General features: G+C 35.3%; 2 long non-coding RNA genes across 2 annotated transcripts; both read right to left on the reverse strand.

Annotated features, from left to right (window-relative positions):
- Nucleotides 1–7401: 7401 nt before the first annotated feature.
- On the reverse strand, nt 7402–8233 carry LOC123319587. Its single transcript, XR_006538543.1, has 5 exons — nt 8219–8233; nt 7832–8103; nt 7633–7769; nt 7505–7552; nt 7402–7452 (listed from the first exon to the last, which is right to left on the reverse strand). It is a non-coding gene; the product is annotated as an uncharacterized LOC123319587 (long non-coding RNA).
- Nucleotides 8234–11534: 3301 nt separating this feature from the next.
- On the reverse strand, nt 11535–12917 carry LOC123319581. The gene is made up of 3 exons (XR_006538536.1): nt 12757–12917; nt 12369–12642; nt 11535–12306 (listed from the first exon to the last, which is right to left on the reverse strand). It is a non-coding gene; the product is annotated as an uncharacterized LOC123319581 (long non-coding RNA).
- Between the last annotated feature and the right edge of the window lie 12130 nt (nt 12918–25047).

Consider the following 25047-nt stretch of genomic DNA (forward strand, 5'->3'; position numbering starts at 1 on the left):
AAAAATTTAATCGGAAACCTTCTAACTCAACGTATTTGTCAACGATGAACTGTTGAGCCAAGCGTCCAGAAAAAAGGATCGGGTTAAAATGATTTGCACGAATCATCAGACGGTAGCACTCGAATTCTAATTTTGAAATCCGTTTATTTCCAATTGTTTTCCGCAACCCAGTCGACCATCCCAATTCTCCGTTAGGGAAAAGTAATGGATAACAGAGAGCATCAACAATTGGAGACAATTTTGGGATATCCTTAATTTGGAAACTATTACTTGTACTTATTAAATTCACACGAACTGTGCCTGGTGGAGGTATATCCCCGTCGACTGTACGAAAAATAGCGCCGATTTCGGTGGAAGTGGAAGGTGCCGCGTAGACCTTCCTGTTGGTTCCTGGTTGTTGGTGGAAATATAGGCCAAGTTGCGGAACAGAATCGTTACCACTGGTTCGTCGTGTGTCACGAACCACTTGACCTAGGGTAGAGTACATTTGGGCGTATGGGTGAGTTTCCCTCAGCAGAGCATCTATTTGCCCTAATAATCGGGGGTTGCAACCGTCTCCAACTCCTTTTGATGCCCTCTTCTTCGTGGCTTCCCCTGAATCCACGAAATACAGCGATCCAAATGCTGGATCGGATGGACAAACATCGCCTACTCGGTGGTATATCTGTCCTGAGACCACAACAACAGGGGCTCCTCTCGCCAAACCTTCTCTTTGAACGATTGTCGTGGAGCCGAGGGCGAGCAGCGTGTTGTAACTTCTTATATGTTGTATGAAGTTCTTCGATTGAGGGTGGTTGTTCATGATCAAAGCCTTCAGCAGGTCCGGATAAGCGGCACTCACCGGAAGGCTCACTGCGCCTCTTTTGCAGCAAATCATATTCTCGGTGCGAAAAAATAGAGCTCCACAGAAGGAGCACTCACTACTAAGCGCCTCAACGTAATGGGCAGGCGTGTCCTCCTGATGTTCAGCGACATCACACACAACAGACGTAGAGGTTTCCGTTTCGTAATTATCGTCCTGTCCAACTTCGCAATTTTCCGATATCATCGATGACAAAACTGCTTTTGTAGATATTCTTTCAGATGGAACGACTCCAAATGAGGAGGAATCGTATTCCTCCAGTAAATAATACTGGTCTCCATCTGACAAATTATCCACAGAAACCATTCGCACCTCTATCGGAGTCAAATTGTAGAGCAGAACAGGAGAATAATTTTGCAATAAATAATTCAATAAATATTGGAGATTATTGAAGCTGAGCAAGCATGCTTTACCTTCCTCTTCTATACATTCACCGTTCGCCCCACGACTGTGAGAATCAAATAGATAATAGGAGTTCGCTATTTTTCCTATACAGGTAGATAATTCCCCAGACGTAAATATAGCGGAAGTATAATTTCGAAAAACCTGTGGTAGACCTTGCGCTAACGAAATATCGAATTCTTCATGATTTTCAATGTTTATATGACCCACAACTGAATCTTCCTCATTTATATGCAATGAAAAACAAACGTTATTGATTTTGAACTTTGGAAACACCTCCACAACTAACAAATGATTAAAAATGGGTAAATTCCGCGAAAAAATTGATTTTAAATATAATTCATCCCCGTAATCCAAAATATTATCTATGATCGCAGTGCACCAAGCATTGAAGGGGAGAAGTTTGCTATAAGCCAATGCAACTGCCGCGATTGCAGTACATTGGTGACCTCTGGAATCCGGACTAAATCGTAAATCATTTTGGTTTCGAGAACCTCTTATGATGGTTCTGAATATCACGGATTGCCTTTCATCATTATTATCACATTGAGAAGATGAAATTAACGGAGTCATTACTTTGTCCTTGCTGGTTCCTGCTATTCCAATTCCATCAGAAATATCTTAATTTGAAAGTAATAAAATAAATATAATTTACTGAACGTGAGTGAATGTTTTCAATTCATGTGATATATAAGTAGTTTTATGAAACATAATTCAATACATTGAACTCTCATTGGATATAATGAAATTTAGTTATAATATGGAATTGCTGTAGAATATGCTAAATTTGAATATTATATTTCGTAATTTATTGTTCTTGAATGAAAGATAATTAATTTTCCAAAGTATTGAAGGTGAAAAGGAATATTGGAAAATATAACACTCATTGAATTTTTCTGAAAACATTTTCAGATTCTATAAAATTCCACAGATTTCTGATTCATTTGTGAAAAAGTCGAAAAAAAATATTATACAAAAATATCTCAAATACCTGGAACGAAAACTTTCTTTCCCTTCCTCGTTTGCTTACTCAATTTGCTTGCTCCTCTCTTCCTTCTCTTCATGATTCGGCTCGAAGCTGAAATAAGTCAATTTGTAATGTGTTATTAATTCGTCACAATCTTTTGTCCTATTAAAAATGACACACAAGGAAGCTTTAAGCTAGAATAAGGGACCGTTATTTTCAATTTGGAACGTTTGTATTCTCAATTCAGAAACATTTTCATAGAAACGTTTCAGATAAACCTTTCATACGTAGGTCATTTCTGGTGTTGGGTGTACCTATGTCTCGCAAATATATATGAACCAAAAAGAGAAACGTTTCACGTGGAAAATTAGTGGTTTCAGTAACAAATTTTGGTTTACCTACTGCAGGATTATTCATATCCACTTCTGAATGATTTAATTAACGAAACTTTCTTATAAAATTGAATGACACTATTTCTTACCTTCTATGTTTCGCAAAGTCCAAAATCCTTCTGGAGATTATTATATGTGGTACCTATTGAATCGATAATAGTATATTAAATATATCGAATAAACGGGGGAATAATGATAATATAAATTTGTTTTAAAATCCAAAAAATCATTCGAAACTATTCAACAACTTCATAACATTCCTTCAAGATTTTGAATTTTTTCTGAGAAAAATTATGCTATATCACCATCTTGTTTCTGGAATACCCAATAGTTATATCTATATAATGTGAAATTTTTCAAAAAATTATTCTAGTATTGATAAATATGTATAGGAAAATGAATTGATTACTTGAAATCGAGCTAGTTTTGATAATTATTAACTGAATCTATAATTAGTTCGAAGTAATAATAGTAATAATACCTTGAGTAACACAACACAAGCTGTCTTTTGAAACCTGAAATTCAAAAGGGCGCTTATTCCGAGTTCTTCACCTAAAAAGTATTCTAGTTGCCATAGGAACCAATTCGTGAAATCCAATCAGATCAACTCAAAAATCAAAAGTTACTTCCGGTTTTTTGCAACAAAGTATATAAGTTCAAAAATTATCCCATTCATGTCTAATCCCATCATTTAAATAAAAAATCAATATTTCAAACATCAATAAATTCCCCAAATATTATTCCAAGTGGAAAATTCATCATCAATGGTATTTAAATATCGCGAAACGGAAATGACGACATACGAAAATTCGCTGTTTTTCAAGCCTCTCTCTGCGAATAAAACAGAAAATCTCAAACTGTGCGTATTTCATTGTAAAGTAATAAGAATTCTATGTTCTAAGATTGTTTACGACTTGACATTTATTTTTGATTCACAAGAATGGCACTCATTCATTTCTAGAAAAGCTTCAATTCCCTTAACATTTATATCAAATCATGACAGGTATTTCAAAATAACCAATATGTCCAATTTATGTGATAGGAAATGCAAGCTTTTTAGAACTTCTGTTGTTTGAACCACAGAGCACTAATTTTGGAGAAGTGAAAGATAACAGCAGTGCCAACTAAGAGCACTCTATGGCTAAGAGCTTTCATGTCTATGATCGAAAGCTACACGACAGTTTATTCCATAGATAAACAATAGTTATATATGGTTTATTCGAAATCGAAATTGAATTTCTCATGTCATTTTATTTTATATTTCTGGAGCATCGTATTTATTCAACTTCAATGTAAATTTACAGCTTCAAGTTATATATTCTGATTTACTTAGAATAATCCATTTATTATTTGTAAAAAATTACATCGATTATGAATTAACAGACTACTGGAATTGGGAATGAGAGAAAAAAAATAGCCAGTGAAAATATATTGATCAAAAATATAAAATGATTTTCCTATTTCAATGATATACGATAGAGATTATCACATAACATATATGTCTAACAGTGTTCCTTGAAATCAGGCGCTGTTCCAGTTTTTTCCCATTGAGAAAATTCTTTCGAAACAAAATTGAGCAGTATCAGAAAATGAATATTACTTATGAAATATAGAACCTCCTGGTTGATTTACTATACAGACTTAGCCCCAAGAACGGTGTGTTAAGGTAAGCGCACATACAACGGCATCGGACGGACGGTATGGATCGGAATAAATTACTTTCAATGGAACTGAATGGAGCAACGCACATATGTGCGGACGGCAGGCATCGCATCGCATCGCATCCGACGGAATTGAGGAACGAGAATTGAATTCCGACCGATGCTTGAGGTGCCGGCCGATCCCGACATATGTGCGATACCAATCGGAGATTGCCGCGGCATCTGCGTCATTTTCCAAGTCTCTACATGCAGCGGCTTGTACGGGTAGTCATACGAAATACGAATTCACGGCAGAAGCATGAGTTTTCAGGAGAACTTAATACTACGCATACAAAATTATAATGAATTGTACAGGGTGGGCAAATTTCGATGTTTTAGCACTACAGCTTTCAAACCAGAGGAGATGGACAAAATCTGACACCCTATTCTCGTTCTCTTTTTCTGAGAAACTAACAAGAGTAGTAGTCATTTTTGGCCACCTTCTTTTGATTTCGAGATATGAGCGAAAATTGGAAAAATGGCGATTTTGAAATAAATTTATATCTCCGCTAATACTGGAGATAGAGCTCTGAAATCAAAACATTATACAGGCACTTTTTTGAGTAGAATCCAGTGGCGTGCTTGCCTTTTAAGCGGGATTTTCAATTACGATGCTATGACCCAAAGTTATGTTTTTTTAAATGGGAACACTATTTCTATGCAATTTTTTCAAAGCTTAATTTTCACTGATTTCAAAAACATATAACATCATATGGTTTCTATCAATATAAATGATAGAAAATGACCAAAAACTTATTTTCTGAATATTTCTATGGATTTTACTTTTGATGAGATTAGAAAAATGTACCATCTTAGGATTACCACAATCTCCTTCTATTAGTTCTTTTATTTCTATGCTTCCTACTCAATTTCTTCAAAATTCAAATTTTGTGGAAATTGGTAAAAAGCATAGAAAGAATGACATTGCCGGAAGGAGACTGCTCTTGTTATGGGAAGTTCTATTTTTCTGTTTTCGTCAAAAGTTGAAACCATAGAAATATTGACAAAATAGGTATTTGACCATTTTCTATTATTTATATTTATACAAACCATATGATGTTACATATTTTTGAAATCAGTGAAAATTGAGCTTTGAAAAAATTACATAGAAATTTAGTGTTCCCATTTAAAAAAAACATAACTTTGGGTCATAGCTTCGTAATTAAAAATCCTGCGAAAAAGGCAAGCACGCCACTGGATTCTACTCAAAAAAGTGCCTGTATAATGATTTCATTTCAGAGCTCTATCATCGGTATTAGCGGAGATATAAATTTATTTCGAAATATCCATTTTTCCAATTTTCGCTTATAACTCGAAAACAAAAGGAGGTGGCCAAAAATGGCCACTACTCTTGTTAGTTTCTCAGAAAAAGAGAACGAGAATGGGGTATCAGATTTTGTCTTTCTCCACTGGTGTAAAAGCTGTAGTGCTAAAACATCGAAATTTGCCCACCCTGTACAATTTAAGTGAAAGAAATTATAGCATCCATTTTTTTTTCGTCCTTCATCAAGTCCGGAAATAAATGAACATATTCTCCAAAATCCTTCCTTTTTTACATATGTCATGTATCCACATTCGCCTACGATTCCTTCGCTTTTGAAACTCTTCTTCCTCCAGAACAAACGCTAGTTCCTCACCGCTTGAAGACATTCGCAACTTATCTATTCCTCCGGCGATTCCGATGTTATATGTGCGATACCTTCATAAAAATTCCGCCGCTGCCGTGCCGTTCCTTCCATGCCGTCCGTCCGATGACGATGTATGTGCGCTTACCTTTATGTATAAAATCTCATGTTTATATACCTAAAAAAAAAGGATATTTGTTATTTTATGAGTTTGCATGTAAAACATATGAAATATATTATGTGAACTTGTAAAATAGATCATATACTTCAAATAAAAACTCTCCTGAACGAATTGCTCTAGAAGCTTATCCATGAAGAACCTTTTTTATTTCAATTAACTCTCTCCGATACATGCTTTTTTGACATGACATTACATTTCATGATCTGATAAATTTATGTGTGCCTAAAACTGAATATTAATTATGAAATACAGAACCTCCTGGTTGATTTTCTATACAGACTTAGCCCCAAGAACAGTGTGTTATGTATAAAATCTCATGTTTATATACCTTAAAAAAGGATATTTGTCATTCTATGGGTTTGCATGTAATGTATATGAAATATATTATGTGAACTTGTAAAATAGATCATATACTTCAAATAAAAACTCTCCTGAACGAATTGCTCTAGAAGCTTATCCATGAAGAACCTTTTTTATTTCAATTAACTCTCTCCGATACATGCTTTTTTGACATGACATTACATTTCATGATCTGATAAATTTATGTGTGCCTAAAACTGAATATTGATTATGAAATACAGAACCTCCTGGTTGATTTACTATACAGACTCAGCCCCAAGAACGGTGTGTTATGTATAAAATCTCATGTTTATATACCTTAAAGAAGGATATTTGTCATTCTATGGGTTTGCATGTAATGTATATGAAATATATTATGTGAACTTGTAAAATAGATCATATACTTCAAATAAAGACTCTCCTGAACGAATTGCTCTAGAAGCTTATCCATGAAGAACCTTTTTTATTTCAATTAACTCTCTCCGATACATGCTTTTTTGACATGACATTACATTTCATGATCTGATAAATTTATGTGTGCCTAAAACTGAATATTAATTATGAAATACAGAACCTCCTGGTTGATTTTCTATACAGACTTAGCCCCAAGAACAGTGTGTTATGTATAAAATCTCATGTTTATATACCTTAAAAAAGGATATTTGTCATTCTATGGGTTTGCATGTAATGTATATGAAATATATTATGTGAACTTGTAAAATAGATCATATACTTCAAATAAAAACTCTCCTGAACGAATTGCTCTAGAAGCTCATCCATGAAGAACCTTTTTTATTTCAATTAACTCTCTCCGATACATGCTTTTTTGACATGACATTTCATGATCTGATAAATTTATGTGTGCCTGAAACTGAATATTATTTATGAAATACAGAACCTCCTGGTTGATTTTCAATACAGACTTAGCCCCAAGAACGGTGTGAACGGTGATTTATGATCTGATAAATTTATGTGTGCCTGAAACTGAATATTAATTATGAAAAACAGAACCTCCTGGTTGATTTTCTATACAGACTTAGCCCCAAGAACGGTGTGTTATGTATAAAATCTCATGTTTATATACCTGAAAAAACGATATTTGCCATTCTATGAGTTTGCATGTAATTAATCTGAAATATATTAACCGAAAAATAGATCATATACTTCAAATAAAGACTCTCCTGAACGAATTGCTCTAGAAGCTTATCCATGAAGAACCTTTCTTATTTCAATAAACTCTCACCCATACATGCTTTTTTGACATTGCTTTACATTTCATGAGCTGACAAATTCATGTGTGCCTGAAAATGAATATTAATTATTAAATATTGAATATCCTGGTTGATTTTATACACAGACTTACCCCCAAGAACAGGTTGTTATCTATAAATTCTCATATTTATACACCAAGTAAACATATTTGTCATTCTATGAGTTTGTATGTAATTTAATATGAAATACATTATGTAAACTTGAAAAATAGATCATATATTTCAAATAGAAGCTCTCCTGAACGAACTGCTTCAGGACTTTACCCCTGAAGAAGGTTTTTTATTTCTAATACAGTCTCTCCGAGGGATGATAATTGCCATTCTAGGATTTTTTCATTTCTGTATCTGATAAATTTATATATGCCTGAAAAAAATAAGTATTTATTAGTTACAAAATATACTATCAGTTATAATATCCGATCTCTCATACAGATTCACGTCCAAGAACTGTGTTTTATATCTAAGAATTCAATAATAACCTAACTTTCCCATTAAGGGAAAAAATTCAACTGTGATGTTAGCTTCGAAGTGCTATCGTACGGAGAAAAATGAAGTAAATATATTAAATATATCCTCTAATAATTCCAATAATAATTAAACCTTAAAAATTTGCAGAGACAACCTGTCTCTGAAAATTTGCATCAATTTTTTTACGGTCTGTCAACAGTCAAATGAAACTGGCCTAAAGCTCCCACAACACTGTTACATAAATGACAGGAAAACACGTTATAGGAATTGAAAAATTATGGAAATTTTAGAATTTTAAGTTAGTTTTGTCTGAATAGTGACCTCGACTTTCCTAATATAAATTTATTTTGGCAATTTCAACGCTAAAAATCACGAAATTACTGAAAATATTCAGGGCCAAAACGAAGGTTCTGAACGGTGCTTAACCGAGGTGGTTTCGTAATATCGAAAATTGCAAACTTACCTGTACATATTGAGCCGAAATATGGGTACCTGGAGATGCTACAGGATATGGAGAATGATTCTCTAGCATTTATCTTCCCTATTTTGGCATTATTCATATAATAATCGACTCGAGTTTCCGAAAACTGCAAAAACCCCTTTCGAAACGTCAGACGTGATGAAATTACCTCTATGCTCTTGGAAATTAATTTATCAAATTTTCGTAGACGTCAAAAATTTTCGAAATTCTTACGCTTTTTTAGGTAATATCGTTCGGGCTCCGGGAAAAAAAAACAGGCCTATTTTAATTTCGGGTTCTTCGAGCTTAGTTCGACACCCATCCCGGCTCTCGAGCTACCGCGGATCTCTCAAGCTAATCAAATAACTTTGGCACCTTTTCGCGAAAATCGTGAATTTCGCGATTTTCTCACGCAATTTTCGGACACTTTTAGACGGGGTAAAAATACGATCTAGGCATTTTCGGAAAGCTCGATTCTTAGTCTTGCGTTCCATTTACCGCTTTACCCGACCACGCGCCTTCGGCGCTCGCCATTTCAAATTTCCCATACCCTCCACCGACACTTCAACATGGCAAAAAATTTGATACGATTCGGTGATCATTTTTTATCAACGTTATAGTATTAACTAGTATAGCCAGGAGATCCACCTTGTAGGTAGATTCACCTTTACTGGCAGATTCGCCTTTCGTCCGTAGCTCGGGCCTTCGGCCCTCGCTCGATTCCCCTTTTATAAATATCTAGGCCAAAAACGTTTTTTTAAAAGCCCGATCGATTTAAGGCACCTCGTTCTGTGATCGTTGCCAAGCCGTCAAAACTGACGTTAACCTTTAAATCACACTCTGACATCGATTGTCAAAGTGCACTTCCACTTAATTTTCTCTGATAATCAATAGAAAATAATTTAATTTTGTGGAATGTCACTCGATTTTTAATAGACGTCAAAAATTTTCAAAATTCTTACGCTTTTTTAGGTAATATCGTTCGGGCTCCGGGAAAAAAAACAGGCCTATTTTAATTTCGGGTTCTTCGAGCTTAGTTCGACACCCATCCCGGCTCTCGAGCTACCGCGGATCTCTCAAGCTAATCAAATAACTTTGGCACCTTTTCGCGAAAATCGTGAATTTCGCGATTTTCTCACGCAATTTTCGGACACTTTTAGACGGGGTAAAAATACGATCTAGGCATTTTCGGAGAGCTCGATTCTTCTTCTAGCGTTCCATGTACCGCTCTACCCAGCCACGCGCCTTCGGCGCTCACCATTTCAAATTTCCCATACCCTCCCCCAACACTTCAACATGGCAAAAAATTTGATACGATTCGGTGATCATTTTTTATCAACGTTATAGTATTAACTAGTATAGCCAGGAGATCCACCTTGTAGGTAGATTCACCTTCACTGGCAGATTCGCCTTTCGTCCGTAGCTCGGGCCTACGGCCCTCGCGATACGCCTTTTGTTCGTAGCTCGGGCCTTCGGCCCTCGCTCGATTCACCTTTTATAAATATCTAGGCCAAAAACGTTTTTTAAAAGCCCGATCGATTTAAGGCACCTCGTTCTGTGATCGCTGCCAAGCCGTCAAAACTGACGTTAACCTTTAAATCACACTCTGACATCGATTGTCAAAGTGCACTTTCACTTCTCTGATAATCAATAGAAAATAATTTAATTTTGTGGAATGTCACTCGATTTTTAATAGACGTCAAAAATTTTCAAAATTCTTACGCTTTTTTAGGTAATATCGTTCGGGCTCCGGGAAAAAAAACAGGCCTATTTTAATTTCGGGTTCTTCGAGCTTAGTTCGACACCCATCATGGCTCTCGAGCTACCGCGGATCTCTCAAGCTAATCAAATCAAATTGGCACCTTTTCGCGAAAATCGTGAATTTCGCGATTTTCTCACGCAATTTTCGGACACTTCTAGACGGGGTAAAAATACGATCTAGGCATTTTCGGGAAGCTCGATTCTTACTCTTGCGTTCCATGTACCGCTCTACCCGGCCACGCGCCTTCGGCGCTCGCCATTTCAAATTTCCCATACCCTCCACCGACACTTCAACGTGGCAAAAAATTTGATACGATTCGGTGATCATTTTTTATCAACGTTATAGTATTAACTAGTAAGCCCATAGATCTACCTTTATTGATAGATCTACTTTTTTTGGCAGATCAGTATAGCCAGGAGATCCACCTTGTAGGTAGATTCGCCTTCATGGACAGATTCGCCTTTTGTCCGTAGCTCGGGCCTACGGCCCTCGTGATTCGCCTTCCGCCGTAGCTCGAGCCTACGGCCCACGCGATTCGCCTTTCGTCAGTAGCTCGGGCCTTCGGCCCTCGCCATTCACCTTCCGACCGTAGCTCGGGCCTACGGCCCTCGCTTTTAATGATACGCGAATACTATACAATACTGAGTATCACACATAACTCACAGCGTTCGATATATACAGGCATTGTCGCAAATTTCACGAAAAAATACAAATAATCTCATACACAGCTTAAAAATTGGCAAAAATCAGTTATATTCAGTTGGACAGAAGCCTTATAACGGAGATTCCATGCATTCAGTTCATCTTGAATAGAAACTTACAAAGTTCTTTCTTTACGATGAAACAAAAAACTAAGTTGAAATGAGAATAACTGGTCAAAAGTCTATAAAAGTAGAATTTTAACGCAAAAAAAAAACACCCTGCTATTGTATTCCAATAATCATTATATCATTCCACTCAAATAAGTTATTCGAAAACATTTTTCCTTCCATCTGGAATGATTAAATACAATAATCCTCGTACAATAATCAAAAAGCTTAAAAATTGGCCGAAATATGTTATATGGAATGGGAAAGAAGCCTAATTATAAAAATTTCAAGCATCATAATATTTAATTCAGTTTATTTCGAACAAAATCTACAAAATCCTTTCATCTACGATAAGAAAAAAAAAACTAACCCCAAATGACAAAAACTTGGCGAAAGTCTATACATATATAGAATTTTTATGTTAAAACTTACTCATAGATTGTGTTTCAATATGCTTTTTATCATCCCAATAAGCATTTTATTATTCCACTTGAATGAGTCATTTGAAAACATTTCTCTTATTATCTGGAATGAGTAAATATAATAATCCTTGTATACTAATCAAAAAGCTTAAAAATTGGCCAAAATCTGTCATATGGAATTGAAAAGAAGCCTTATTATGAAGATTTCAAGTATTATAACATTTCATTCAGTTTATTTCGAACAAAAACCTACAGAGTCCCTCTCTCTACGATAAGAGTAACAATCTTACCTTAAATGAGAAAACTTGACAAATGTCTATAAATATAGAATTTTAACGCAAAAACTCACTCATAGATTGTGTTTCAATAATCATTATATCATTCCAAATGAATAACTTATCTCAAAACATTTTTCCATAGATCTAGACTAAGAAAATCATCGCCGTACACTACCCGATTGCATGGAAGTTGTCAGAAATCTGTTGTATTCAGTTGAAAAAAAGCGAAATAGATCATTTACTTCACATAGAAACTATCCTGAATGATATGCTTTATAAACTTACTCTGAACTACCTCTTTTTTTACCAAATAACACTGTCCGAGAAATGATATTATACATTTCTTGATCTGATAAATTTATATGTGCCTGAAAATAAATTTCAATTATGAAATATAGAATCTCCTGTTCGATTTTCTGTGCAGACTCACCCCCAAGAACCGTTTGTTATCTAGAAATTCTTATGTTCATACACCAAGATCAAAGATGTTTCTCATTCTGTGAGTTTGCATGTAATTTGATCTGAAGTACATTATGTAAACTTGACAAATGGATCATATATTTCAAATAGAAACTCTCCTGAACGAACTGCTTCAGGACTTTACCCCTGAAGAAGGATTTTCATTCCAAATACAGTCTCTCCGAGGGATGATAATTGCCATCCTAGGATTTTTTCATTTCTGTATCTGATAAATTGATATGTGCCTGAAAAAAATAAGTATTATTAGTGACAAAATATACTATCAGTTATAATATCCGATCTCTCATACATATTCACGTCCAAGAACTGTGTTTTATATCTCAGAATTCAATAATAACCTAACTTTCCGATTATGGAAAAAAGTTCAACTGTGATGAGAGCTTCGAAGTTTTATCGTACGGGGAGAAATGTAGTAAATATATTGAATATATCCTTTAATTTCAATAATAATTGAACCTTAAAAATTTGCATCAATTTTTTCACGGTCTGTCAACAGTCAAATGGAACTGGCCTAAGGATCCCTCAACAATTGACAGGAAAACACGTTATAGGAATTGAAAAATTATGGAAATTTTAAAATTTTAAGTTATTTTTGGTTGAATAGTGACCTCGACTTTCCTAATATAAATTTATTTTGGCAATTTCAACGCTAAAAATCACGGAATGACTGAAAATATTCAGGGCCAAAACGAAGGTTATGAACGGTGCTTAAAGCTGCATTCACAATCAATTCGCGGGCCGAAGTGCACTTCGGCACGAAATTTACCATTCGCAATAATCTTGGAACCAAATACTCAAATGAATCAAAAATGTAACTGATTGAAACATAAGCATCAGCATCATTTATAGCCGGCACGAAATTTCTTGCCGAAGTGATAGTTTGCAACTTGCAAGAAATTTTGTCTTGAATTTCATTGTGAATGGTAACGGAGAACGCCATCTGCTAAGCTTCCGTGGCGAAGTGCACTTCGGCCCGTGAATTGATTGTGAATGTAGCTTAACTGAGGTGGTTTCGTAATATCGAAAATTGCAAACTTACCTGTACATATTGAGCCGAAATATGGGTACCTGGAGATGCTACAGGCAATGGAGAATGATTCTCTAGCATTTATCTTCCCTATTTTGGCATTATTCATATAATAATCGACTCGAGTTTCCGAAAACTGCAAAAACCCCTTTCGAAACGTCAGAAGTGAAATTACCTCTATGCTCTATGCTCTTGGAAATTAATTTATCAAATTTTCGTAGACGTCAAAAATTTTCAAATTTCTTACGCTTTTTTGGGAAATTTCGTTCGGACTCCGGGAAAAAAAACAGGCCTATTTTAATTTCGGGTCCTTCGAGCTTAGTTCGACACCCATCCCGGCTCTCTAGCTACCGCGGATCTCTCAAGCTAATCAAATAACTTTGGCACCTTTTCGCGAAAATCGTGAATTTCGCGATTTTCTCACGCAATTTTCGGACACTTTTAGACGGGGTAAAAATACGATCTAGGCATTCTCGGAGAGCTCGATTCTTCTTCTAGCGTTCCATGTACCGCTCTACCCGGCCACGCGCCTTCGGCGCTCACCATCTCAAATTTCCCATACCCTCCCCCAACACTTCAACATGGCAAAAAATTTGATACGATTCGGTGATCATTTTTTATCAACGTTATAGTATTAACTAGTATAGCCAGGAGATCCACCTTGTAGGTAGATTCACCTTTTCTGGCAGATTCGCCTTTCGTCCGTAGCTCGGGCCTTCGGCCCTCGCGATACGCCTTTTGTTCGTAGCTCGGGCCTTCGGCCCTCGCTCGATTCCCCTTTTATAAATATCTAGGCCAAAAACGTTTTTTAAAAGCATGATCGATTTAAGGCACCTCGTTCTGTGATCGCTGCCAAGCCGTCAAAACTGACGTTAACCTTTAAATCACACTCTGACATCGATTGTCAAAGTGCACTTTCACTTAATTTTCTCTGATAATCAATAGAAAATAATTTAATTTTGTGGAATGTCACTCGATTTTTAATAGACGTCAAAAATTTTCAAAATTCTTACGCTTTTTTAGGTAATATCGTTCGGGCTCCGGGAAAAAAAACAGGCCTATTTTAATTTCGGGTTCTTCGAGCTTAGTTCGACACCCATCCCGGCTCTCGAGCTACCGCGGATCTCTCAAGCTAATCAAATCAAATTGGTACCTTTTCGCGAAAATCGTGAATTTCGCGATTTTCTCACGCAATTTTCGGACACTTCTAGACGGGGTAAAAATACGATCTAGGCATTTTCGGAAAGCTCGATTCTTACTCTTGCGTTCCATTTACCGCTCTACCCGGCCACGCCCTTCGGCGCTCGCCATTTCAAATTTCCCATACCCTCCACCGACACTTCAACGTGGCAAAAAATTTGATACGATTCAGTGATCATTTTTTATCAACGTTATAGTATTAACTAGTATAGCCAGGAGATCCACCTTGTAGGTAGATTCACCTTGTAGGTAGATTCACCTTTTCTGGCAGATTCGCCTTTCGTCCGTAGCTCGGGCCTACGGCCCTCGCGATACGCCTTTTGTTCGTAGCTCGGGCCTTCGGCCCTCGCTCGATTCTCCTTTTATAAATATCTAGGCCAAAAACGTTTTTTAAAAGCCCGATCGATTTAAGGCACCTCGTTCTGTGATCGCTGCCAAGCCGTCAAAACTGACGTTAACCTTTAAATCACACTCTGACATCGATTGTCAAAGTGCACTTTCACTTAATTTTCTCTGATAATCAATAGAAAATAATTTAATTTTGTGGAATGTCACTCGATTTTTAATAGACGTCAAAAATTTTCAAAATTCTTACGCTTTTTTAGGTAATATCGTTCGGGCTCCGGGAAAAAAAACAGGCCTATTTTAATTTCGGGTTCTTCGAGCTTAGTTCGACACCCATCCCGGCTCTCGAGCTACCGCGGATCTCTCAAGCTAATCAAATCATTTTGGTATCTTTTCGCGAAAATCGTGAATTTCGCGATTTTCTCACGCAATTTTCGGACACTTCTAGACGGGGTAAAAATACGATCTAGGCATTTTCGGAAAGCTCGATTCTTACTCTTGCGTTCCATTTACCGCTCTACCCGGCCACGCGCCTTCGGCGCTCGCCATTTCAAATTTCCCATACCCTCCACCGACACTTCAACATGGCAAAAAATTTGATACGATTCGGTGATCATTTTTTATCAACGTTATAGTGTAAGGTATCTGTTTTATATACCCCTGTATATAAATAAATATTGTAATTATCATATAGAATGATAGGCGCAGGTCTGTTGATGTTGTGAAGACCTCGCAGATATTGTATGATCAGATTAAGAGAAATGGTTGTGGAATAAAGATTATACGCTGAGAATAATAATTGATTTTTCTAATAAAACTAAAACTATTACTTGGTGTCAGGTGTGAATAGAATAATAATAAAACGTTATTCTTAATAAAATAATAAAATGGAAGTTCTAAGATTACCACCAGTTATGGACTTCACCGGAAACATGTCAAAGAATTGGACGGCATGGAAGCAGAAGTTCGAGATGTTTCTGATGGCATCAGCTAAGCAAGATTTAACTGATGAACAGAAAGTGGCTACTCTTCTTAATTTAATTGGGGATGAAGGAATCGAGATTTTCAACACCTTCAATTTAAAACCAGACAAGTTCAAATTGAATGAAGTAATAGCAGCCTTCGACAAGTTTTGCAATCCGAAGAAAAATGTGGTGTACGAAAGGTACAAATTCCTCACCTACCATCAAGAAGAAGGACAATCCCTGAATAACTACATCACAAAACTGAAGACATTGTTAAATTCATGTGAATATGAAGCCGCAAATGATATGCTACGTGACAAAATAATCATGGGCATCCGAGATTCCAACCTGAGAGAACGACTTCTTCAAGTAGAAAATTTGACTCTGAAGAAAGCGATCGATATTTGTCAGATATCGGAAGTTAGCAGAAAGCAGACCGATGAAATGGCAGGAGGTTCGAATAAACCGCTGGATGTGGAGGTGGACAATGTTCAATCGTCTTCTACAAAAAAGATGAGTAAAAATCCAAATTCGAAATCTCATAATAATTTTCATCATAAAAATAATTCAAATAATAATTATTCCTATAAATGTTTTAAATGTAGTCAATTTCATACAGCAGGAAAATGTCCGGCATATGGTAAAACATGTTTTTATTGTAAAAAAACTAATCACTTTGAATCTGGTTGCTTGAGAAAAAAGTCGAATAAACAACAAATTGGTACTAAAAGAATTTCATCTAGAGAACGACGTAATAAAAATTTCAAATTGAATAATGTGAATGTTGATGAAATTTCTTCAGATGAAAGTTCTTCAAATGACCTGTATTTGGACTCTATTTCAATAAGAAATATTCAAGCTGAAATATCAAAAAATGAAAAATCACAATTAATAGAAACATTGCTTATAAATTCTAATAAAATTAATTTCAAAATTGACACAGGTGCTGAATGCAATGTGTTATCAATTCAAGACTTGTGGAAGATTGCTCCTGATGCCGAACTCAAACGAAACAAAATTCATCTTGTAGGATTTGAGGGTACAAGGATAAAGGCTGAAGGCTCCATACAACTGGATTGTACACAGTGGCGGCGCAAGACCTTAATTTGATGTGGGCAAGATACATTTTGCGAGGCCCTCTGGTGATGCCAGAGGACGTTTTCATGAGAAAGCGACTGATAAAAAAAAACAAATTTAAGAAATATAGAATTTTCTACTTTCAGCCTAACTCACTTAACTGAACTAATTAATTATCAAGTCATGGCCCACCTGAGAAGCTAGATCATGCTTAGTTAAAAAATTTCAAAATAACTGCTGAGGACTAGTTCAAATGAACGCGCAACAAACTGTGATTGGATCCATACACAGTGCAAGATTGTGTTGAACTCGGTCAACCGTTTACATAGTCGCGCGTAATTAATTACGCGTAAACGGTTGCCGGATCGCGCGATCCTTTGAACTAGGCCTCAGTGTATTTAGTAGGCTTAGTTCAGATGATAGTGCGTAAACGCGCGATCCACAAACCGCGCGACTAAAGATACAGAGGAGTCATATACAAATGTTCATATGGTCGCGCGACATCGCGCGTAGACTCCACGGTATCTTAAGGCTTAGTTCAGATGATTCGAACCAGAAACCGGACTACTAAAGATACAGAGGAGTCTACGCGCATATGAACATTTATATTTGACTCCTCTGTATTTAGTCGCGCGGTTTGTGGATCGCGCGTTTACGCGCTATCATCTGAACTAAGCCTTATTCAGTTCCTCCACCTCCTTTTGACTAGGTGTAGATAAAATACACCCCCTCTACACTGGTGTGAATCAACTCGAGTGTAGAAAAGTGCTACACTTTTTATGCAAACGAAAGTACCTAATATCATAGTCGTATAGAATTATGAACTATATACTCCAATTTAGTGAGTCTCAATGGCTTTTTTTTAACATCCCTATTTAAGCATGAAAAAATTTCATGGTTTCATGGATTCATTCTGAAAATTGAGTTAATGTCAAATTGTTGATAACCCAATTAAAGTCTTGTGAAACCCGCTGTTGGACGTCAAGCTCAAGCGGTGTAGGGGATCCTCAAGGTAAGCGTCCACAGTTAAGTCACTCGGGCGAAAATTATTCGCTTCGAGCGAAATTTCGCAGTACCTAAAACAAAGCGCAATTCATGCAGAGCGAAATTGTCGCGTGTAGAGACCTTTGATGCGCTGATAAAAACCAACAGACCACCGACTCGCAGTGAGGGCCCTAGCCCGGCAATACTCGGTACCAAAACTTATAACACGGGTCAACACCAAATTTGACCTTGAATGCAAAGCATAAAATTTCGATAGTTTAGATCCTAATTAGACGAAAAAAAAAATATATGGCATGAAAAAGTTTGCTTCTGTGTTTAGGAGACTGATTCAACGATAGCATTTACAATAAAAACAAGCAACATGGGGAGCCCATGGCTTGTCTTGATTCCAAACAGGAAAGTCAAAATATGCTTCATAGGCTTCAGAGAGAACGTGAGTTGTCTTTAATTCGTATTTCACGTCACGAATTATAATAAATTGACCACATATAAAACAAAATGCATCTGCATCGTATTTACACATTCTTGACGATATTTGAAGTTTGTCTGGGCTAGTAAACAACACCTGATCATTGTTTATGACTCGAGTGCCCTCTAGCGGCACCTTGTAAACGTAAACACCCCACTCTCATCGGACGGTCTTTTTGAATTATTAAAAATTATACAAAAAATGAAGAACGACTATTAATACTATATCTATCACAAAAGCAAACTTTATACCAAAAAAAATTATTTTCTTTTCGTTTTTGTGCATAATTAACCGGAAAATCCTAATATAAACGTTAGGACAAAGAACAAAAATTTTTTTGTAGAGTCATGTAATCTTTGCTCGGTACCTCTACACTAGGCGCTTTTTAAAAAGTCGGTCTATTTCATAGAGTTTCTTGAGTGAATGTATATGTTAATCGCTGTTTTCATGACAGAACATTCTTTTCCTTTTGGCTACTCCTTCCTTTCTGAAGTAATTTTGAAGATCAAAACGGTTCTCCTTAATCAACTCTTCGACTCTAATCAATATTCTTTGATACTGTTTGAAAATGTACGCAAATGTTGTAAAGTAAAGGAACTTTTAAATTAACTTGTTTAGATTGCTACAGGAATATGTCTCATACCAAACATGTTGGTGGAACTTGAAAATGGCAGAACAATTTTCTGGATATACCCACAAACCTCAGATTCAGACACGTTCACTGTTTTTATTGCATAAACCTGATGCGAGGGGCTCCTCGGCCCGCGAGGCCCCTCAAGCCGCGAGGCCGTAGGCCGTCGCCCACGTCGCCTACGCCTTCCGCCGCCACTGATTGTACAGTAAGGAATCAAGTATTTCAGATTGAATTTTTTGTAGTAAGTGCAGGTTGTAAGCCAATTTTAGGTCTACAAACATCTTTGAAACTAGGATTAATAAAAGTCACAAATAATGAAAACAGTTCGATTGCCAGTATACATAAAATTAATAAAGAAAAAATCATTTCGGATCATAAAAAGGCATTTTATAACGTTGGTAAATTTCCTGGGAAGCCATATAAGTTAAATTTAAAAGAAAATAGTAATCCTGTAGTTCATGCAGCTAGAAGAATACCCAAAAGTTTGATGCCTAAACTTTTTGATGCTTTAAATAAATTAGAGAAAGACGGAATTATAAGTAAACAGTCAAAGCCTACTGAGTGGGTACACAATATTATTATTGTTGAGAAACCTAATGGATCTCTTAGAATATGTTTAGATCCTGCGGATTTAAATAAATGTTTAAAGAGGGAACATTTTCAAATTCCTTCTTCCGAGGAAATACTTAGTAATCTAAGCGGAATGAAATTTTTCTCTATTTTGGACTTGAAAGATTCATTTTATCAAATAGAACTTGATGAGGATTCATCTGATATTTGCACTTTTTCAACTCCATTTGGAAGATATAAATTTAATAGGTTACCATTTGGAATAAATGTAGCTACTGAAATTTTTCAACGTCGAAATAAAGAAATCTTTGGAGATATTATAGGTGATAATATTTATATTGATGATTTAATTATTACTGGTTCTTCTGAAGAAGAGCATGATAAAAAATTAATGAATGTTTTAGAAATGGCTAAGAAATGTGGAATTACCTTCAATAAAAATAAATTCAAATATAAAGAGAAAAGTTTAAAAATATTAGGTTTTATAGTTTCTGAAAAGGGTATCACTATTGATAACAACCGCATTGAATCAATTAATAAAATGCCCGAACCGTCAAATAAAAAAGAATTATTGAGATTTTTAGGCTTAGTGAATTACTTAGGTAGATTCATTCCGAATTTATCGAAATTAACTGCTCCGCTACGTGAACTTACACATAATAATATAATATGGAATTGGAATGAAAATCATTCTGAAGTAGTTCGAACATTGAAAAATTTCTTAACAACATCTCCAATTCTTCAACACTATAATCCTAAAAAACCTTTGAAAATACAATGTGATAGTAGTTTACAAGGATATGGTGCTTGTTTGTTACAAGGTGACAAACCAGTAGCCTTTGCTTCTAGAACCTTAACTGATTGTGAAACTAGGTATGCTAACATTGAACGTGAATTGGCTGCTATAGTTTTCGCATTTGAAAAATTTAATTATTACGTTTATGGCAGGCATGTTGAGGTTTTAACGGATCATAAGACTTTAGTGAATATTCTAAAGAAAGATATCAATAAAATATCATCTAGGCTACAAAGATTAGTTTTCAGGCTTTTGAAGTATGATTTTTCATTGAGATACATTCCAGGTAGAGAAATGTACATAGCGGATACATTGTCTCGAGCGCCAATAAGAAATGATTTTAATGATGAAGAAGAAAGTTTTTTGATTCATAATATACTCAAAAATTTGCCTATTTCTGATTTGAAAATGAAACAAATAGCTGATGCAACAAAAAATGATGCTAAATTGAGAAATTTGAGAGAATTGATTGAAAAAAGATGGCGAAATTTGAAGAAAATTAAAGACACTGAGTTGATGAAATATTTCTCTATAAGGGACCATTTGTCCTGGTATAATGGTTTATTTTTTTACAATGACCCTGTAATAATACCAACTTCAATGCGTGAAGAAATTTTAAATAAAATACATGAAGGTCATTTAGGACTTAACAAATGTAAGTTAAGAGCTAGGGAATGTGTATTTTGGCCTAATTTAACCAAACAATTAAAAAATAAAGTATTGACTTGTGAAGTTTGCAATACATTCAGAAAAGAAAACCCTAGATTGCCAATGAAACCGCATGAAATACCCAAGAGACCGTGGTCTAAAATTGCGACAGATATTTTCGAATTTCAAGGTAAAGCATATCTTGCTGTAATGGATTATTATTCGAAGTGGATTGAAATGAGATCAATTCGAAATAAAACTTCCAAAGAAATTATCAAAATTTTCGACTCAATTTTTTCATCTTTTGGCTTTCCTGATCAAATAATAAGTGACAATAATCCCTTCAATTCATACGAAATGATAAATTATTTCAATGCACATAATATTTTACTTACAACATCTAGTCCTAACTACCCCAGAAGTAATGGTTTGGCAGAGAAGGCAGTAAATATTTGTAAAAATATGTTAAAAAAATGTTGTTTTGAAAATTCGAACATTTATATGTATTTGTTAAAGTACCGAAATACTCCCATCCCTGACGTTGGCTTTTCACCTGCACAGATAATGTTCAATAGAAGATTGAAGGATAATTTGCCTTCATTAGAATCAAACTATCGATCTGAGGTGGTTGATCCTATCAAATTAAATAAAATTCTTGAAAACAGGCAACATAAGCAATCTTCATATTATAATAGACATACAAAAACCATGAAAGAAGGAAAGAGTAATGATAGAATTTGGTTTAAACATAAAGATTGTTGGAAAAGAGGAATAATAGATAGTAAAGCGACTCAGCCAAGATCTTATTATGTTAAAGACAATTGTGACAAAACATTCAGGAGAAATAGACAACATTTTATAATAGATAATGATAACACAGATAGTGATAATATTGTTGAGAGTAATTGTAGAACTTATGATTTGCGTAGGAGGAGTTTGATTAAAGAACCTGAAAGATTAGTTTATAATTAGATTGAATCAATTGATCATTATGTAAATATATGTAGATATATAAAATTGAAGATTATGTATAGTTAGATATAAGCTTGAGGGGAAGGATGTAAGGTATCTGTTTTATATACCCCTGTATATAAATAAATATTGTAATTATCATATAGAATGATAGGCGCAGGTCTGTTGATGTTGTGAAGACCTCGCAGATATTGTATGATCAGATTAAGAGAAATGGTTGTGGAATAAAGATTATACGCTGAGAATAATAATTGATTTTTCTAATAAAACTAAAACTATTACAATAGTATTAACTAGTAAGCCCATAGATCTACCTTTATTGATAGATCTACTTTTTTTGGCAGATCAGTATAGCCAGGAGATCCACCTTGTAGGTAGATTCGCCTTCATGGACAGATTCGCCTTTTGTCCGTAGCTCGGGCCTACGGCCCTCGTGATTCGCCTTTCGTCAGTAGCTCGGGCCTTCGGCCCTCGCCATTCACCTTCCGCCGTAGCTCGAGCCTACGGCCCACGCGATTCGCCTTTCGTCAGTAGCTCGGGCCTTCGGCCCTCGCCATTCACCTTCCGACCGTAGCTCGGGCCTACGGCCCTCGCTTTTAATGATACGCGAATACTATACAATACTGAGTATCACACATAACTCACAGCGTTCGATATATACAGGCATTGTCGCAAATTTCACGAAAAAATACAAATAATCTCATACACAGCTTAAAAATTGGCAAAAATCAGTTATATTCAGTTGGACAGAAGCCTTATAACGGAGATTCCAAGCATTCAGTTCATCTTGAATAGAAACTTACAAAGTTCTTTCTTTACGATGAAACAAAAAACTAAGTTGAAATGAGAATAACTGGTCAAAAGTCTATAAAAGTAGAATTTTAACGCAAAAAAAAAACACCCTGCTATTGTATTCCAATAATCATTATATCATTCCACTCAAATAAGTTATTCGAAAACATTTTTCCTTCCATCTGGAATGATTAAATACAATAATCCTCGTACAATAATCAAAAAGCTTAAAAATTGGCCGAAATATGTTATATGGAATGGGAAAGAAGCCTAATTATAAAAATTTCAAGCATCATAATATTTAATTCAGTTTATTTTGAACAAAATCTACAAAATCCTTTCATCTACGATAAGAAAAAAAAAACTAACCTCAAATGACAAAAACTTGGCGAAAGTCTATACATATATAGAATTTTTATGTTAAAACTTACTCATAGATTGTGTTTCAATATGCTTTTTATCATCCCAATAAGCATTTTATTATTCCACTTGAATGAGTTATTTGAAAACATTTCTCCTATTATCTGGAATGAGTAAATATAATAATCCTTGTACACTAATCAAAAAGCTTAAAAATTGGCCAAAATATGTCATATGGAATTGAAAAGAAGCCTTATTATGAAGATTTCAAGTATTATAACATTTCATTCAGTTTATTTTGAACAAAAACCTACAGAGTCCCTCTCTCTACGATAAGAGTAACAATCTTACGTTAAATGAGAAAACTTGACAAATGTCTATAAATATAGAATTTTAACGCAAAAACTCACTCATAGATTGTGTTTCAATAATCATTATATCATTCCAAATGAATAACTTATCTCAAAACATTTTTCCATAGATCTAGACTAAGAAAATCATCTCCGTACACTACCCGATTGCATGGAAGTTGTCAGAAATCTGTTGTATTCAGTTGAAAAAAAGCGAAATAGATCATTTACTTCACATAGAAACTATCCTGAATGATATGCTTTATAAACTTACTCTGAACTACCTCTTTTTTACCAAATAACACTGTCCGAGAAATGATATTATACATTTCTTGATCTGATAAATTTATATGTGCCTGAAAATAAATTTCAATTATGAAATATAGAATCTCCTGGTCGATTTTCTGTGCAGACTCACCCCCAAGAACCGTTTGTTATCTAGAAATTCTTATGTTCATACACCAAGATCAAAGATGTTTCTCATTCTGAGGGAGATAGGCTTTCTAGAATGCTTGCAATAAATTCAGCGTATTCGAGAACCCATATCTCCATAATAATTTTTGAGATATTGGACAGTGTTCAGGAAAAAATCGAATTTATTGTTTTTCCATTTTTTGTCTTCGAGTTGGCTTCGAAGAGCCCTCTGGAGTGCAATTCTCTATGGAATGATCAACTGTTTAGTTTGGTGGAATCAACAAAGTAAGTTTTGTACACTCCATATCCTAAGACAGTAGTAGGATACAATGATTTTCAGGCAGAAGAGCAAATAGGTCATTTTAGGGGGGTCAAACCCCTTGCTCATTTTTGACCCAATAATCGAGATTTTCGAAATTGAGTTTTCGAACTAGGATGAAAGCCTCATCAACGCTGATTACAAAATCTTAAATCCCAAATGGATCAGACGAAAATAACAGGAGCTATCGCAGATTGAAATTTGCGATTTTTGAAAATTGCCATTTCCAAGATGAAGATCTAAACGGAGGGAGATAGGCTTCCAGGAATGCTTGCAATAGATTCAGCGTATTCAAAAACCCATATCTTCATGACAATTTTTAATATATTCGACAAAGTTCAGGACAAAATCGAATTTATTGTTTTTCCATTTTTCATTTTCGAGTTGACTTCGAGGAGATCTCTGGAGTGCAATTCTCTATGGAATCATCAACTGTTAAGTTTGGTGGAATCAACAAAGTAGGTATTGTACACTCCATATCCTAAGACATTAGTAGGACTCCCTGATTTTCAGGCAGAGGAACAAATAGGTCATTTTAGGGGGGTCTTACCCTTTGCTCATTTTTGAACGAAAAAAATCGAGATTTTAAAAATTGGGTTTTCATGCTAGGATGGAAGCCTTATCAACGCTGATTACAAAACCGTAAATCCCGAATGGATCAGACGATAATAACAGGAGATATCGCA

The sequence above is a fragment of the Coccinella septempunctata genome, chromosome 8 (genome assembly GCF_907165205.1).
Source record: "Coccinella septempunctata chromosome 8, icCocSept1.1, whole genome shotgun sequence".
Taxonomy (NCBI): Eukaryota; Metazoa; Arthropoda; class Insecta; order Coleoptera; family Coccinellidae; genus Coccinella; species Coccinella septempunctata.